Raw genomic sequence first — 14,428 nt, 5'->3', positions numbered from 1 at the left:
TTAGTAACTATTTAGTTGGTATACTATTCAAATAAATTATTTAATTATTTATTAAAATTTAGTACATTTTTTCAGTATAAAAGATTTCCCTAATATTTTCATATGCGATATTTTTTTTTAAATAACACCGCAGTTCGCTCTCTCTCTCTCTCTCTCTCTCTCGATTTCCCACGAAGAATCATTTTGTCGATATAACGCGAGAGCGTTCATTATACACACGTGCGATATTGTAAACGTGTTTTCAACATTAATTAATTATTGAGGGGAATTGATTGGACTGAATGTTCTCTGTTGTGCAGTGCTGTTATTGATCATAATAGAAATAATTTTGTATTTCAACGAGAAACTCAAATATGACCCGTTTGCATTGCACGGGGCCGCGTTAAATATTACATATATGTTAGATACGACGTAGATACTCTCTCGTATAAGCGATCCGTCCGCGCCGATCCTAATGCACCATTTCTTCGTTAATGTGATGTAGCTCTTCCAGAGATGCATGTATACCGTACCTGTATGTGTGCGTGTGGGTGTATGTGATTGCAGCGTGTCACCGAACAGTGGGTTCCTCGTGAATCATGAATGGCGATCGATAGTCCACGCGCGCGGTAGGACGTCTTTCCGCGAAATCCGGTTTCTCCGGTATCGACGTGTCGAGAGAGACAAAGAGAAAGGGAGAGGGAGCGAGATAGAGAGAGGAAGCTCGATTGATTCTCGAACACTGAAAACGATAATGCCTTGTATAATAAATGCGAGAGTGAGGGGAGAGGACGCGTGGTGGGGTAAACTCCCGGCGACATACGCGATTGATTTATTAGATTCGGCGATGTGTGTTACGCTCATTAAGGACCGACAAACACCGACTCTAATCCAATTAATCTGACCGTGACGATCGTGATTTCACGTATGGCTGCGCCTCTGCGTGCGCGCGCGCATAAGTGCACGTTACACCATGTCGCGCCGCACGTAATTAGTTTCATTAGCGCTACACGCGTGTATCGACGATGCGGCCACTTCGGTTAAATAAGCCCAGGTCCATGTTTTGGCTTCAACAACTGTGGTCACGGCTGGGAATACATCGTAAAACTGCAAAACCTCTCGCGAGAATTACGAACTCCGATCGCGATTGTTTGCTGATCCGCTAGTTTTCGCAGCGTACACATATTGGTAAGGATAGGACGAGTAATCACTTTATCAATCGATAAAGCTGAACTCGCGATAGGTAATTTCAACGAAAAACTATATCCGATAGTTTGTCATAATCAATATTGCTGAATTGTTTTTTAAATATCTTTTTTTCTTCTTTTATCCGAATTATTTACCCGTTTTAATTTTGCGATATCGATTATTGTATAACGCTTAAAAAGGAATCTTTTTGTCTTTAAACGTATTAATTTTATGTTGGATATAATAATAATAATAATATGGAATATGACACAAATGTACATATAAGCATAGTAAATAAAATATTTCACGGATAAAGTCCCAATGTTAAAAATCGGTCCGAGATCCTGGACAGAGAAAGAAATAATAAATCACATTTGAACAATTCGGTCACGTGACCAATATAATCGAGCAATTCTTTCTCTATCCAAGATCTCGAACCGATTTCTAGCATCGTGGACACAAAGCTTAAGAATAGTATCTATGTAATTTTATTGCGCGAATGTAATAAAGAAAGAAGCCTCGAATAGCTCAATGCCTAATAGGTAAAAGCCCGTAGAGGGAATTATATTATCCCATAAGCGTCACTCAAGGCTAACATTAATGTCGTTTGGTTTTCATGATTGGAAATTCGGTTGCATACCACTGTACAGGTACTAATACTTAAAAGCCAGCATGTGAATTTCGTTATATTTCAACGAATCCTCGATGCGTTTGCAATGTGACTCGTGTCGAGTGATCGTTAACCGATAAATATGCAACTCGGTATGTGAATCCCGATCGTGAGTACTCGGAGAGCAAATTGATTGACATTGCAACTTCGTTAAAGGCAATAGCCGAGCGATGCTGACTGTTCCCGATAGATTATTTTAAAAAATAGACATGGAGAGTCGATAAGAGCTGCGTCGATGCATAAAACCACTTTGTTTCGCATCGACAAATACCGGCCGTATCTGCTCGCGCGATGTAAAATTCGTATCTCACTGACCTGAAAACTACCGGGCAGTCGGTTTGGTATTGCGTTATGCGTTATCATAACTTCATTCCGCGCGAAAATCAAATTATACCGCGTGTCGCGATACCGTCCCCGAGATCGATACTCGCATTCTGTTTGGCGACGGCCAACGTAAACGGGCAGTGCGGTATGATCGTTCCATAAAATTTCATCGCTGTCGATCGCCGAAGTTTTCGCTAATTATGCCGCGGACGCGCTAATCAGGTTGGCCCGCTCATTTGCCGACGAATTAACTTTGCTAGAAAATTACCGACACGTCCGCTTTGCTACGCGCCTATACCCGCACGTTACGACGGCCCCGGGAAATTTTACCGTACAATTTCCATAAATTATTACTATGCCGATCGGATTAGCTTGTCGGTTCGTAATCACATTCAGATTTATTCATCGACCGTCTGATACATTCGCTTTGTCAAGTGACGCTTTAAAATCTCACGCAGAATTTTGCGATTACGTTAATCCGATCTCAGTTTTAAACGTATCTTTTCGCGAATATATATTGTGTAATATCGTGCACTTGATGAACTAGATATATGTATGATATACGACTAGCTTCCTAATTGCTTCATCACATGCTGTATATTAATACATATATTATATTGACTTTGTAGGAAATAGAGAGAGATAAAATTATTATATTTTAGATTATATAATAGAATATGTTAATTGATATAAAAACTATACACACGTTTATGTTTATATAATTTTTACATTGCGTTTGATTTTTCTCGGCATAACATACAATTTTATATTTTTATAGAAATTGTTAATTTTGGACATGTAATGTTCTAACGTTAGACCGTGTCATTGTTTATTCAGTAGGCAGCACATTTCGATTAACTTTAATCTTCCTCCTTCTGGCGATGAATATTATTCGTGAATAATATCCTATTTGAATGATTAATTCAACGTTTACGTTTCTCTGCACTCTGATCGAACGGATATAGCTTCACGAACAATTGATAGCTTGCGGTCAATTGTCAATTAATGTAAATCGCGGTGACGAGACTTATTGGGAAAGTATTTCTCACGATATACGTCAAAAAATCATACTATAGAATTACATGTTATGCGAAAAAAAAAATATATATATAATTTCATTTCTGATATAAATATTGAAACTGATAGGAATTATTACATTCGTGTTCTGTAATAAAATAACAAATATTTTTATCGGAAAATTATGTTAATTATTAATTATATATGTTGATAGTACAGCCATACAAATATATACATATAATACAATGACTCAAATTCTCGCTATGCATTCAACGTTAAATATAATCAGCCGAGTTTCATTTCGATGTCGAATCGCGAAATCTCACATTAAGCAAACTGTATTCAGCATCAAATGACTGCATTAAACGTTAAATGCGCGATGAATAACGATCGATGTTACGTGATGTAACATAACGCATATTATTATATTGCATCACCGTATTTTCATGTTCCAAGTTTTACGAATTTCGCGACTCATGTTCTCCGGCGATGATATAACGGCGGCATCCAAGCGTGTTACTGCGAGAAGAACGCGAGATTTTTCCTACCACGTAGATACTTAACGAAATGGAGACGACAAGGGCACAGAATTCTACGGGGGTTACACTGGCGCCGGATATGCGCGTTACGCTGACGTAATTTTTTTTTTTACAGCAACCCGAGACACCCCGCAAAAGCGGAGAACGCAAGCATGGCTGATACAGTAGATGGCTCAATTTGGCTTGGCTCTTTCCGTGAGCTAACACGAGGGAAGTGCAATGCTATGTAACGCGAATGTATCGATGCGAGAAATCCACTTACCTAACTCGATACGCGATTCGGTACCTCAACGTATCGAGTGACGTATATCGTTCGACTTACGCAAGGTTCGCTTCCGCGTCACCCGATATATATAACACCAGAGATTCCGATACCAGACCTTACTCGATTCATGCAATTGATTTTGCTAGTGCAACGCCAAACTGCACTTGGCCTTTTGATTTTTTAGTTAGTACACCGAAAAGAAATTTACTAAATCTTAATACACACTTCTTTCAATAGTACTATATAAACATTTACTTACATTAAATAAATATTTACTCAATAAGAAATGATAGTCAAATCAAATTAATGGTTTTTGTATCAAGTAAATATTTATGTCTACACATTATACATAAATATTTCTTTAAAACTATTCGAGCAAATATCTATTAAAATTTAATGCATATTAATTTTAATATATAACTTACAATATAGATATTTTAAAAGAAGAAAATATTTATTATGTATTTTTTTTAAATAAATACCTTTATCTTAAAAGAAGAAAAGAACACATTTAATCTCACAATATTTTTATGTGTTATTGTTAAAATTCGTTGTTTATTTCACACATTTATTCATCAACTTATTTATTGAATAATTAAATCTGAGATTGACAATAACAAATTTATATTTCAGTATTTATGGCTGATACGATACGTACATAAATTAATGAATATTATTTAATGTAATAGTATTCGTTATATATATATACATGAGAGATCTTTTTTTTACAATCGAGATAAAAATTAGAGACCGGCAGAGTTAAGAGTAAAACTGACGCGAATAAATAGCTTAAAAAACTGTTTAGTCTCAAAGCGCGGAAGCGTGGCAGCATTCTGCAATCTCTCGTTCTTTCCCCGGATGCAACGAACGATATATTACACCCGCGCGGTAAATGAATGAGGCAGAAAAAATATTCTCTCGTTTCAGCGCAGCGGCGCAAATGAGACGCCGACATATTTCACGGCGCGGCGCCGTTAAACAGGGTTATTACACGGAGTGGAGCTTTGAGGAAAGGATCTTGACGTTCCCTCGGATCGCCCCGCACGGTTTACCCGCTGTTTGTGAGTCATTTTTCAACGGAGACTCCGTTTAAATTTCCACACTTCCGTTACTGACCGGCGCGGCGCGGAACGCTCCACTTTCCATCGCTGGCGCAGCGTTTGTACATTAAACCGGGAAACTTCGTCAGTTATGAATGACGTTCTGCCAAGTTTCCTAAAGACACAGCGGAAAGAGACGTCCGGAGAAAGAGCGATCATAAAGGAAGATAGAGAGATAAAAGGGGCGGCTAAATACACCCGCGAAATAACTTGCCGTTCAGAAACACTCTTTATACTAAGAATCTACTATAAATTATTTGTTTTTCTTTTCTTCTCTCAATTTTTCTCTCTCTCTCGCTCTTTATTTCTTTTTTTTTCCCTCCATCGGAAAATCCAGCTCATTTCTCGTCATTTTCGCAAAATTTAACGCGGAATTGTGTACACGCGATATTAATGTAACGCATTTTCTGCGCATATATTCCCCGAGAGAGCAATGCACGAGCCGACGGAAAACGTATTGAAAAATAAGCGCGCGGTGTAACAAGCAGCAAGCGCTAAATTATTTAGCTTCTACGCGCGTGCTTTATTCACCGAGGAGCGATTCTACTCTTGGATAAACGTATCGAAATCAAATTACGTCATCAATAATGCTCGTTCCGTTCGTGCTCCGCGACTTTACCGCGGAGCGAGTCTGTATTTACCTCGGTGAGTGTCCTCGATTACTCTGAGCGAGTTGAATCTTCCCCGACTGACCTAGAATTGGTTTGATTCTTAATATTTTAATTATATATTTCAATTGTATCTCGACTTCTCACACGGAAAGAATGGCTTTGGTAAAATATCTAAAAATTTAACTAGACATCTGAAAATAATTTCGTTTTACCATTAAATTAAAATACAGGACGCTTAGACTTGTTGCTACGTCAATATTGTGGTGAATGTTAAAACTTTTAGTAGCATCGTCAACGTTTAAACATTCTATCTAATTATATTGGTCTAAAAAAATTATTTTTAAATCTGTATCTATACAACGTTGAAAATTTTGTATTAAATTTTTAATGCACTTCATATGTCTCCACTCAGATTTATGTGTTAATTTTTTACAAGATGAATATGTTAGACGGTAACACAAATATTATCTAAAAAGATAAACACAAACATGGTACTGACGCAGTTTGTAAACAAACCGTTGACGCGTATTTTTTAGTAAAATTAATTTTAGTAAAATTAATGTTTATATTTTAAATTAATACATACATTTTATTCATCTATTTTAAAATTTATGTTTTAAAATACATTAGTTTTATTAGTTTGCTTCCTCAAAAATTGTGTTATTTCGACACTAAGAATGTTGAATAGCAATTTAACATAAACTTTTAAAACTATATTTAAATAATATAATCACATTACGTTAAATTAACCCTCATTAACATACGTTGAAAAATTCATCACAAAAGTTTAAAGAAATAATTTTTACACTGTGTAGCTGAATTTTTAGATACTCGAGAGCAAAATCGTTCTTTCCGTGCAGTGATTTGCTTCGAATTGTATTCTAAATGTGATTTTATGCTCCCGATTGGCCAGTATTTACGATCGATGTTGCATCTCTTTGTACGAATATAAAAAGGAAGAAAAATCTTTTTTTACTCCATTTTCCTGATCTTTTCCTTTTGTCATTTACGCAAAAACGTTAGGTACGATAGATACACGTAGTTCAACTCATGGGCCAAGGTTTCCCTACTTTACCACATTACGCTACACGTTTTTAGATGTTCCCCGGCAAATACCGCGCGGTAGCATCTGAGTTTCTTCTAGCAATAAACCTTCATCCTCTCCATGGCGCCACGTCTCCCTCCTTCCGTTTCGCGTAGAACATCGTGTAACTGGGAAATATAGTTCAAAGTGTAAATCTTACCGTGTGCGTGAACGCGCAATGTAGCATTCCGGGAAGCAAGTAGCGTGCTCATAAGAAACGTAGACATCCCTCTTAACATCCCGTGATTCTACTTGTGCGGTTCCGGAGAATTTAGACGAGCTCCGAAATTCCAGAGAAATCATAATGGAATTGCAATCTTGCGCTTTTGCCCGAATCTTGATGATTCGCTATTAAATTCTGTTATTATTTGTTAATTTGAAAGGGTCTTCCTACGACGTTCTAATCCAATGTAATTATCCGAAGAAGCTCCGGGATGGTGGCTTCAGCATTCTGCGTTCGATTACACCCGAGAGCACCGGTCAATGCACGCGTATCGACGATGCATTCCAATTCCGATGAGAGTAATCTCTTATTGAAAAGATCGACGTGATTACGGTCGCGTGTTTAATTTAGGAGCGATTCAGATTGCTTTTGAGATTTGCTCACCGGTACGCACGCAGCATCCTCTCGTCTTCTCACATTCTTTTCTTGCGGCGTTCGCTGCATCCACATAGTCGTTCTGGACACGAAATGGCGCGTTATCGAGCGTGTAATTTCGCTGTGTAACGCGACGTTATCGGAAACGATCTGATTCGATCGCGATATCGTCACGCAGATGTCCATTGCGAAGACGATCGTTCCGTTCATCAGTGATCTGGCAAGAATGTTCGGACTCTTGTGTGTGAAAGCTTACCGAGAATCTCGCTCGTTTTGTCCTCCGAGTGTCATATTTTTATCCTCTTAAAATTGGCACAATTTCTACTCTAATTACGATTATATACGAAAAGAAAAAAATTAATATTTAATCTTCCGTTTTTGCAATCTGAGTCTTTTTTTGGCACAAATGAAATTTTATAATACCTACTCTTAAAATTCTGATTTTTGCTTAAATTTCAATTTTTATTAAATAAAGGTTTTAACATTTAAATTAAAAAATATGCGGTAATAAAAATATAAATATTTGATAATAGATATATTCAAAAGTGACTTTTTTAAAAGACTGGGACAGTAAAAAAACTATTTGGGCTGGACAAAAAAGATCCAGGAGAAAGTAGAAATATGATTGCACAGACGGAGGGTTAAAAATATGTTTGCGGATATAATATTGTGCCTTATTTCTGATAAAAAAGAAATGGGACTTTTTGTAGATTTTTAAGCTCTATATCCTAACTCCTATCAGACAATAGCTGCAGTTCGTCACCGTTGTTCGTATTCTTTTTTCCGTTCTCTCGTAGTTTACACCGCTAACGAGAGACACAATCGAGAGATACTTCTGCTCCTCGGCCCTGGCTACGGACGTGTCGCGAATCCGTCATTATTCGCGAATTCCTCTCGGACAAGGAAATATTATCTCTCGCCTGTCTCGCCCAATCGTTCGTTACGCGGCTCTCAGAATTCGGGGCCGGAGAGAGATACTTTTTCCTTCGTTAGTTTCTCTCGCGCCGCGAATAATTATTTCTCGAGACGCTCGCTATCGATCTCGCTAGTTTCTCGCGAAAAAGCTCGAGATTGTATCTCCGTGCTTCTCGAGTTCACGACGTTCTTCACAAAGAAACCGTTTGTTTTTATAGATTATTCTACAATGGCGAATGACTTGGGATCACTTATATCGTACTTTCAATTTCGTTTTAATTATCTTCAGAAATCTGGAAACGTTCAAAGTTATAGCGGATCAAGTTCGTAGTTTATAAAACTTTGCTTTGTATGTACAATTATTTGAATTAAAGCTTTGTAAAAATATTTGAATCGACTAATAATTACAAGCTATGTGGACTTGATTTTTTTTTTCCATCTCCGAAGACTTCGTACATCCATTCGTACTAACATTCTTCGTATTGGCTCTATCCGGATTATCTTGTTTCGGAAAATCAGTTTTAGCCGATTTGAATTTTTCATTCGCTTATTTTTCAGCCGCGCGCTGTCCCGCGCTTTTCGTTTTTCCAGCTTTTCTCTTCCGCAAGCTCTCGTGGGATTATCTCGCCCAAGAAGAAGCCACGTGTTGTCCCAACGAAATTGAAGTGCACCCGGCAGGCTCGGCTAACACAACGTAGACCGCGCGTAAAGGGACATTCGCATAGCGGTCCGAGAGTAGTAAGAGTTCCACAGGCTGGGCTATTTCTCGCAAAGCTGGCTCTGCCAGGACGTCCCATCGCGCGCGTTTTCCGATGTAAATCGAGACGTGTTGAGCATACATAAAAATCCAGCTTTTAATTTAATAAAGGAAGAAACGTTCTTCATATTATTAAAAATGCGACAACGTGCAAAATTTAATACAGGTACATGTCTGGAGTGGAATATTACTATATTTGTATGTGTGAAATTAAATTATAATGAAGAGACTGCTTTTTAACTCCAGAATGTTTTTAAACAGGATGTCGATAATATGTTATCTATTCATTGAATCAAATTTGCACAATTTACATTTCGGATGATCCTATTCAATTACTGTTATCGCTATAATAATAGCTATGAGCAACGTACTCGAAAACTCGCTTAGCTATAAATTTCTTAAGCGTGTTTGGGAACCAGGTCGTCTCACTAGTAAGATCGTTAGGGTGATCCGGCGAATTGGAGCGAGATTTGCAGTATTTATCACATCCGACATTTCCACAGCACCTGAAACAGTTATAAACCTGATGTTTTTAGAGGTAAGACTCTATCCAATTTGAGCGAATTTTTACGATATTTTCTCGAGCGGATTTTCGCGAACGCGTTGGTAGGAGTTTAATCGCGAATGCTACGTCCGAAAGTGTGACTTAAGCCGCGTTTTTTTCTGTCGATGTCTACCTGCAATAAAACGCCGTAGGTAAGCTGGTAGCTGGGTTGACAGTATCGTTCATTAGTCACAGTTGAACTCAGGTCTCGGAGTGCTTTCGTGTATGTGTGTATACGTGTGCCGAAAGGGAATTGACAGAGCGCTACGGGGGAAGCCGTTAAAAAATAATGGTCTCGAACTCACCCTGGTACCACGGCACCCCAGGCACGTGCGAAACTTTAATGACTCTCGGTCGAGGGAGGCGCTACACCGAAAGGGGCCTCACCAGCGTAGCCACCACGGGCCCCCACGTTTGCGTCCACTTGTGTGGCGTACCGCCGTGAGATAATCCGTACTTCCGAGGGCGAGAAGAGTTGATGACTGCCAATCGTCGCGATCGCAATTGGCACGCTGCTGAGAGACCGGAAATTAGGTCTCCTGCATTGTCGCGCGTGGCGCACGTGCGTGCACTGACGTGCGTTCGGGGTAACACGTGACAGAACGCGACTCGTACTGACTGCGTGTCAATAATGCGGTACGTTTCTTAATCGGAGTTGATATGACACCACCGCGCAATAATGTCCCCGATTTTGATACCACGTTTGATATTGCGACAGCGCAGCTCACATATACCTTTACGATGATTCTAGTGAAATATCCTTTTTTGTAGTTTTATGAAATCGAGAGATAAAGATTGACACGTAAGCATAAAGTAAAAAATATGGAATTTTCATTTTATGGAATTTCTGATAAATTTATTTAATTTCACAAGCTTGCATATTTAATAAATTCAACTAAAATTAATAATAATTTAATGAAGATATCAGTCAATTGTAGTTCTATTAATTCGCTGTGTTAATAAAACAGTGAAGTTGAAAGAAAAGAATAAAAAATTAGCATCTTTTTTAAATGAAAGGAAATCGAGTTAAAAAGATCAATATATTTTTCTGGAAAAAAAAACTTCACATTTGCAGCTTATTTACTTATATGAAAAAGTATCACAACTCTAATAAGAGATGAAATTTACATTATACTGGGGAATACAGTATTCGAATTTCGAAAACTCATTACCTAGTTTTAACGAATACGTTATAATTGAAAGACTATAATTGAATACGTTATAACATGGAAAGAATGTGAAATTATAGAAGTTGTATATTCACTATTCTAATTAAAACATTTCAACTCAGCATTTTAAAAATACTCTACTGAAAAGTTGCTAATTCTAAGATGCGTCTGCACTTTTTTTATCAACGCAGCGAATTGTATACATCTACAAGTCTTTCAATATATGAATGTAACATCCGTATATATATTCGTTATGCTTGTGACGGCTTGTAACTATCAATGAATCGATAATCCGTAACTTTTCCGTTACCGATGGCTACATCGATCCGAATGCAACCGCCAATCTTGAGTACATCAAATTGCCTTGGCTGTCACCCATATCATTTAACCGCGACACGTGCACCGTTTCGCGTCAGTCGGATTAACTGACGGAAGATGCGCGGGCGTCCACTGTGATCGACGTCGACACGCAGGAGTGGCCCGATCTTAACACAGAGACGATCGTGCGTTTAATTGCCATTTCACGAGCCGTTCCGTCTTTCTTGATAAGCAATCCGCCCACCAGTCACGGACATTCGCACGCCATCGTTTACCCCGTGAAACAGCCGGTCCTTCTCTCCCTTCTCTTTCAGAACACGTGATAAATATGCCTCTCTTTCTCTCTTCCTCTCTCTCAGCCCGTCGTTGTTCCTACCTCTAACGTCTCGCACGGCGAAAGCGCTTTCCGGAGAACTTCGATCTGCGAAGTTTGACGGGCGAGTCGTAACTTTGGACACGTTCAATATTTTCGAATCGCGGCACTTGCCGGGCGGCTCCGAGGAACTTATATATGTGATTTGTAGAGGTGGTTCCCGGAGGTTGGACGATAGACCGTATCGACTTTGGTCAATTTTTTAGCATTCGAGGAACAATCACAGCTCTCGGGAGCGGTTTCGATTGTATCTCTCGGCTCGATTCCTTGCTGAAATATTGGCTTTCGGTTAGTGGTTCTATGAAGATTGTTATTAAATTTATGAGATAAATTTAATCGTTTTGTATATTTAAAAATACATATTGAGAAATACAGGTGTATTGGGAAATTTTTAGTATAGGTATAAATATATATTTATGTGTAGAAATAATATTAATATTCGTTAAATAATTATTTGCGAAGCAAAGCATCATCTCGAAGCGATGAATTCTCCCGTCAGTGTACATATCCCGTAGTACAAGTTTTTGTGCTCCGCTGGCAGCAGCGTGAAAGCCGATACATGTCCGTGGCTTGTATTTTGTATCGGCTTTCACGAATATCAGAGCGTCTCTCGTTGCTCGAAACTTGACGTTAACCACAAATGGCTGGCAGATGCGAAGTTCCACCATTCGTCGACGGGACGACGGAACAAAAGATACGACGGAGAAAAGGGCGAAGAGCTAGGACGAATTTCTTACGGTAATGGGGCTCGTATTGCGTGTCCTTTCAATCGCAAGTTTTCACTGATCGTATCGAAGAACGACGTTTCTAAAGAGCCAGTTTCTATATACATTGCGATTTCTGAAAATATATCAAGACAAATGTTTAGTATTTGTAATATTCTTTTACATAAGTACAAAAGTATCTTGAATAAAATTTCACGCGTTGTTATTTATCTATACATACATTAATAATATACATAAATAATATTTCAAGCCTTTAATTAATGTACCAAGAACATACGAAAATATTAACAAGTTGATAAATCACGGAACAGTGATGAGTCGTATAATATAATTTTATCCACAAGTAAGTCTAAAGTCACGTTTAATCCCTGATGTTTAATAATATCTCGAATGGTCTTTTACAGATTTTTTTTTCGTCGTAATTCCAATTCTATCTATTCCAATCATCTATGTGTATTTTTCACTCGAATTTTCATGTGTAGTGGATGGATATGTTGTAAACCGAAATTACTGAAATCCTCTCTGAGTCGCCCTTCTTCAACAACTTTGCGTGACATGCGACTGGAATCGAACGGCTAATTTTGGAAAGCGATAACCGAGTGAACTCCGGAGTTGATGGCAGTTACGAGACACACACCCGGTCCGTTTAATTTCGAAGGCAATCAGAGAAAGAGGATAGGCGGTGGACGCCTCTATCCAGCTATACGTCGATCCATCGCGCGTCCAGTCCTCTCGCTCTCTTCCTCTATACACGTCACCCTCGCCTCGGTCTCTCCATATCAGTTAGATGCTCATCCATCTGACTTCTTCTCTCTCGAACCTTGCCACGGTCAAGCGGCACGAATGTAACGCCCGACAGCATGACGTTAATTCGTTTCTACAGCAAGACGTATGATGCTTTCGATAATAGCTTGTTGCAGCATTGCATCCGTTCATTGGCAGTGTTTCCGTTACCACTGTTGTTTGCCTATATTTGACCCAAATTGCATATATTGGATGTGAAAAGTGCGCCTCCTTTCCGCTCATTGAAATCGATTGGTATTGATGTGTCCAATGATAACCGATCATCGAGCTTGAAAGAGTTTAATATAGCCATCCAGAAAATATCTACATCTATAGAAAATATTATATAACATCCCCTATATATAAATGCTTTTAGGGCATATAATTGTTTGTACGCGTATGTTATAACAGATAGTAGATAACGATTAAAAATGTCAACTACAAATGTTTGTTAAATATCGTTTGGAATGGTCGATTGGCTCGTTCTAAATGTTATTTAACAAACATTTGTGACTACATGGTCAGTAGCTGAGTGGTTACTTGCAACGCGCATATATATATATATATATATATATATCCATGACTCGAATTACATAAATCAGGTAGAGGGTGGTTCAGTGGTTGACATTGAGTGGCAGTTGAATGTGCAAAGCCCGGAATAATTATCATACGCATTCCAATAAGTGAGGTTCAAATGCGGACGTTTAATTACATTTAAATATGGCGCAATTAGCTAGATTATATAACCATTTATGTTTGTGTTGCAGCGCTTTTCAAATTATAGTGTAATCGAAATTCAGTCCCAGTTAGCCGACAAACTATTTAAATAAGTGTGCTTCATATTATATTTCATTACATAATAATGAAGTTGATTTTTTGTCGCTTTCCGTGATGAAATAACTTGCTACATAATAATTAATAAGATAGAAATAAAAACGTTTCCGTTCCAAAAGAGTGAACAATCGTTTTCATATGGACCGTTTAATCGTTGTCTTCATTTCTTGTTGTGTTGTTGCGATTGAATGCATTAAGTGCATCTCTTATCATTGACCTGAATCACAGTTACCGGATGCACGAGTCCGATCGTCTACATTGAGTGACATCAGGATATGGGATCGTCTGATAATTGCTCTTTTAATTATACAGTCTGTTCGCGTATTGATCGATCGATGATACTGGAAACCGAAGAGAATTTTCAATTGATATTTGTAAATGACCGTTCTACATGCAATGATTCGTAAACGGAGAGAGAGAGGGGGGAGGGGAGTGAAAGAGAGGGAACATCCAAGATCGATTACTCTGATGTCATCGACATTAGAGAATTTAAAATATAAATATGAAAGCTTTGTACCCTTTTTGCACATTTCTATGTTTGAAGATAAATTAAGAAATGCATTGATGAGAAACATGTTAAAAACAATTATTTATTGTGTTCTATTTATTGTTATCGTAAAACATTATTATTGAGG

The 14,428-nt window shown here is 38.2% G+C and overlaps 1 protein-coding gene across 3 annotated transcripts in view; it reads left to right on the top strand.

The window, feature by feature from the left end:
* The window catches only part of Sema1a (semaphorin 1a), a 203,747-nt gene that overhangs the window by 177,000 nt on the left and 12,319 nt on the right, over window positions 1-14,428 (top strand). The gene's annotated exons all lie outside the window — the stretch shown is intronic.

Source organism: Trachymyrmex cornetzi, unplaced genomic scaffold (genome assembly GCF_001594075.2).
Source record: "Trachymyrmex cornetzi isolate Tcor2-1 unplaced genomic scaffold, Tcor1.1 scaffold92, whole genome shotgun sequence".
Classification (NCBI taxonomy): domain Eukaryota; kingdom Metazoa; phylum Arthropoda; class Insecta; order Hymenoptera; family Formicidae; genus Trachymyrmex; species Trachymyrmex cornetzi.
The sequence above is the reverse complement of the archived record's forward strand: the minus strand, read 5'-3'. Positions and strand labels throughout refer to the sequence as shown.